The sequence below is a fragment of the Myxocyprinus asiaticus genome, chromosome 47 (genome assembly GCF_019703515.2).
Source record: "Myxocyprinus asiaticus isolate MX2 ecotype Aquarium Trade chromosome 47, UBuf_Myxa_2, whole genome shotgun sequence".
In the NCBI taxonomy this organism is placed as follows: domain Eukaryota; kingdom Metazoa; phylum Chordata; class Actinopteri; order Cypriniformes; family Catostomidae; genus Myxocyprinus; species Myxocyprinus asiaticus.
The window spans coordinates 8,644,451-8,649,928 of NC_059390.1; positions in this window are offsets into that span (position 1 = coordinate 8,644,451).

Consider the following 5,478-nt stretch of genomic DNA (forward strand, 5'->3'; position numbering starts at 1 on the left):
AAGATAAACTAAAATATGATGTTAATATAAGCCATTTATTAACTTTGTCATACATATTATAGCAGAAATTTTGACACTTGACAATAAATACACATCAAAGCCAATGCATTGGCTGAAATAATGCATGGATTGATTACACACACACACACACACACACACACACACACATTAAGGGGAATTATGTCAATTACATACACTATATTGCCAAAAGTATTCGCTCATCTGCCTTTAGACGCATATGAACTTAAGTGACATCCCATTCTTAATCAATAGGGTTTATTATGACGTCGGCCCACCCTTTGCAGCTATAACAGCTTCAACTCTTCTAGGAAGGCTTTCCACAAGGTTTAGGAGTGTGTTTATGGGAATTTGTGACCATTCTTCCAGAAGCGCATTTGTGAGGTCAGACACTGATGTTGGACGAGAAGGCCTGGCTCGCAGTCTTCGCTCTAATTCATCCCAAAGGTGCTCTATCGGGTTGAGGTCAGGACTCTGTGCAGGCCAGTCAAGTTCTTCCACACCAAACTCGCTCATCCATGTCTTTATGGACCTTGCTTTGTGCACTGGTGCGCAGTCATGTTGGAACAGGAAGGGGCCATCCCCAAACTGTTCCCACAAAGTTGGGAGCATGGAATTGTCCAAAATCTCTTGGTATGCTGAAGCATTCAGATTTCCTTTCACTGGAACTAAGGGGCCAAGCCCAGCTCCTGAAAAACAACCCCACACCATAATCCCCCCTCCACCAAACTTCACAGTTGGCACAATGCAGTCAGACAAGTACCGTTCTCCTGGCAACTGCCAAACCCAGACTCGTCCATCAGATTGCCAGATGGAGAAGCGTGATTCGTCACTCCAGAGAACGCGTCTCCACTGCTCTAGAGTCCAGTGGCGGCGTGCTTTACACCACTGCATCCGACGCTTTGCATTGAACTTGGTGATGTGTGGCTTTGATGCAGCTGCTCGGCCATGGAAACCCATTCCTTGAAGCTCTCTACGCACTGTTCTTGAGCTAATCTGAAGGCCACATGAACTTTGGAGGTCTGTAGCGTTTGACTCTGCAGAAAGTTGGCGACCTCTGCGCACTATGCGCCTCAGCATCCGCTGACCCCGCTCTGTCATTTTACGTGGCCTACCACTTCGTGGCTAAGTTGCTGTCATTCCCAATCGCTTCCACTTTGTTATAATACCACCGACAGTTGACTGTGGAATATTTAGTAGTGAGGAAATTTCATGACTGGACTTGTTGCACAGGTGGCATCCTATCACAGTACCACGCTGGAATTCACTGAGCTCCTGAGAGCGGCCCATTCTTTCACAAATGTTTGTAGAAGCAGTCTGCATGCCTAGGTGCTTCATTTTATACACCTGTGGCCATGGAAGTGATTGGAACACCTGAATTCAATTATTTGGATGAGTGAGCGAATACTTTTGGCAATATAGTGTATCTGACTGCATGGAATTGCATATAGTTTGTTCAATTTGGGGTACGTTGTAACACAGCGTTACAGCGTGCCCCATTAGCGCAACTGGGATTTAAACCTGACTCCTCACCAGTGCTCAAACTGGGGGGGGGGGGGGGCTGGGGGGATCCGGGACCCCCCATAAGGCATTAGGGACCCCCATAAGAAGTAAAAAATAGATTTAGGGGGGGTCCCCAAGATACTTATATTTTAGTAAAAATAATAATGACAAATATGATTAAATTCATGCAGTGGAAACGGTAAATTTCGTGAATTAATTTTTTACAATAATTTATATTAAGTTTGTTTTTAAGCTAGTTGTCATGTCCTTTTAAAATGTAAACGCCCCACCCCACATCTAAAGACCGCTAAGCGCATGACATCCTTGACATGACTGCTTGCTTGGCGCCGCTCCGGTGAAGCTAACTTTAGCTAAAAAAGGGAGAATAATAAACCTCCACTCGCAGGCGGGAAGAGAAAGCTTCTTACTGACTTTTTTGAGGGGTAATTTTCTCTCTCTCTATATTTTCTACTATATCTATCCACTCCATGTCGGGGCTTTTGTATTCCTTGCATAAATTGGAAACATTTACGCTTACTCATTTTTCATTATTAATAGGCCTGGTTCTACGGGGGTGCTAGAAATCGCGATGAAGATGAGTGACAGCTTTTTAGTGATTATAAAGGGAGTGCTCGTTGTGCGCTTTCTGTGCTATATATAATCCATTCAGAATTTGTAGAAAACTTGTTTTTCATGCTGCTAAGAGGAGGACCAACGGCCACGTACATGCTGCAAAGTTTCGGGAATTATATCCGCATATAAATGCGGGATTCACTCTTGAAATAGTGATTGACATATTGATAACCATAGCATTGTTTGTTTCTGAATAAAGCAGCTTTTTTGACTGAAATGGCTGAATAGTCTGCTGACTGACTCACTCATAACAGTCCCTTGCCGCCACCTACTGACGTAACATGTAACTGCACTGAAATCGACAGCCTGTCTTGTCACAATTTATATTTTTAATATCTAATAAACTAGTTTCATGCATTTAAACAAGTCTTTTGGAACAAACATTATTATCACAAAGTGTCACATCAATCATCCAGTTGTTTTTAGGGTAGTAAATACTACACTGGTAAATAATGCTAGACTTATTCTGTTGAATTTACACTGCTGTTCAAAAGTCTCTTCTGCTCACCAAGCCTGCATTGATTTGATCCAAAATACAGTAAAAACAGTAATATTGTGAAATCTTAGTGAGTCTGGAAGCCATCTGATTATTTTCTAATGTTTTTGAGACATTTCAGTGTATTTTGAAGTCACATGCTTTTACGGATCTTCAAGTGCCTTATATGTAGTCCCCTGGTATATTTGCCATAGTTGCCCTTTTGGGTCTGCTGCTTTGTCACCCTCTAAATCCAGTATTACTTGGAGTAAGCCATTTAAAAGAAGAATAGTAGCTTATCTCACTTTGTTATATAACATTGGACTGAAAATGTATATTTTTTTTTATTCTTTATCAACACAAAAGCCTGTTCTTTTATGTATGCCTGTTTTTAATAAATAGTATATAGTTATGCATATTATGATCAAATAAATATATTGTATATTTTGTATAAATTGTATATTGCCAGACTAACCCCACTTATGGTGGGGACCCCCCCATAAGACTTATTTCAATTCGAGCACTGCTCGTCACTTCTGCTGGCTAGCTAAGAATTACAGACTATGCAAGATGCTATATATTATACATATATAAACTATTATGGTAACCATTTATTATTTTTCTTTATTTTATTTGAAACAAAATAAAAATATATATAGCCTATTTGAAAATATTATGGGCTACTTATTACAGTTATTGGTACTGCTGTAAAATCGTAATACATTCTGCCTGGCACATCTTTTTGTTATTTATCTGTTAATGTTTTTTGATTGTTTATTTACGACAGAAGTGGCTAATGTCAAGTGTAATAATAACTATAGTAACTAACAATAGTATTGTGGGAATTAAGGTTACCATGGTCATTTACAACATTTTATTATTTTATAAAACTGTGTTAAGTGTAATCTTAATAAACTTTACTACATTTGTAGAAACAATGCTTTCAAAGAGCTTTATGGAGAACATATAGCTAACACACATGTGCATAAAAGTTTATATAATCAAATCAGTAAGAAGTAAAAAAAAAACAGAAAACAAATTCTAAACAGAAACAATATAAAATGCCAAGAAATTAAAAAAGAACAAGGACAATTCAAAGGGAACCTGAAAAGCCATAGTAAACAAGTACTGACTTTATAGTTAATATCATGTTGTAAATCCTGTCATTTCACTTTATATATATATATATATATATATATATATATATATGCATGCAGTAATGGGTGTGCCGTGGAGTGTTGGGTCAATGCCATTCCTATGAACTATTGTTGCAAAGTAACCTACTGTTTGAAGCGGCTGTCATCAGGGTGAGATCACTCAGTATTTTACTGGCATGTTTATTAAAAGAAATCTATACATTAACAGACTATGGTCAAATTTGTAGGTAGTTTTGCAGTATCTGCTGGGGAATAATAACAGACGGAAATACCCAAGAAAAATCCCCACACTAATACACTGTAAATATTATTGCAGAAGGAAAAAAAAAAAACAACATAAAAGCAACATGCATAAATAAATAACATGAAAACCTCCAAAGAACCTCCGAAGCCTAATGGAATATTTATTATTAATTAATGATGCACGTATAGTTGTCTCAACATAATTCTCATAATTTTTTGCATGACCGCTAAACAGCATATCCAAATTGTAAATTAAGTCTTATTTTTTATACAATATATATAAAAAAAATTGCCACAACATTTCCTCCTCAATAAGCAGTCACTAATTTAATTATGTATTCACAGTCCACAGCATTAAGTGCTGAGTGTAGCAGAAATGTTTAAAATTCATGAGTGATTTTGCATGCTGGAACTTCTGATGAAAGGTTTCTTAGGTGTGCATTCCCAAGAGGAAATTACGCCACTATTACAAGGTCATGGTGTTGATGTCTTCTGAGGCTGTGAGAGGAGTAGAGGAGAGACTGTACAGTACAGCTGAATGCTCATACAGAGGAAGCAAAGTGCCAAATTACAACATAAAAACTAGGCTGGGTAAGGGTAACTTTTTTGCCAGCTTAAAGTGTCAGAATAGGCAGCCTGGACAGAGGTAATATAGTGTTATATTTTTTAAAAATATTTTTGACCATCATTAATTCATGTTATTACTTTACATGTTAATGTCGCAAATTACAATGCCTTATGTGCTTGTGCCGGTAGTTCAGCTGTTAGAGCATGATAATTCTCTTTTGCCTGCACTTAGGCCAATGCATGTCAGGTTTGTTAGTTAAATCAAGATAAGTGCACACAGTTCGGCATCAGTGCCCATAAGGGCAGGGGCACAGCTTCATTATGGTTTGCTTATCTATTTCAGTTCTCCCACTGTGCAACTAACATATGTCTGCCATCACTTTAAGCATATGGCACTCACCATAGGCGCACCATTCAATCGTTTTGAAAAAAGCACACAACTGAGTCACAGAGCAATTAAGCAGAAAAATTAGGTAACCCCCACCAATAATCAAAGCAAGCCATTGCATTACTTAACTGGAGTCTTCCTCTCATATCTCATTTAAAATTACAATTAATTTCTTAAAGAGTACAAAAAAATTACTGGGTGCACCTTTAAAGAAAACAATGAGCAGCACGCCCCCTGCTGGTTGACGGCCGCGTGCGCAGGAGCGCGTGCACAACCAGTCGCGCGCAGGCACGTTTCTGGCCAATGAAGTTTCAGCGCGAGCACGAGTCAGGTTGGTATTTGAGGCTCCAGTTAAATGATCCGCTTCACCACCTATTCTTGTATTTAACGAATGGAAAAGACTATTACCGCCAGAATTATTCAGTTTATACCGGGCGGAAGGAGCTGTTGAATGCAGGAAATGTTGAAAGAATAAATGTTTGAGGATGGAGGTT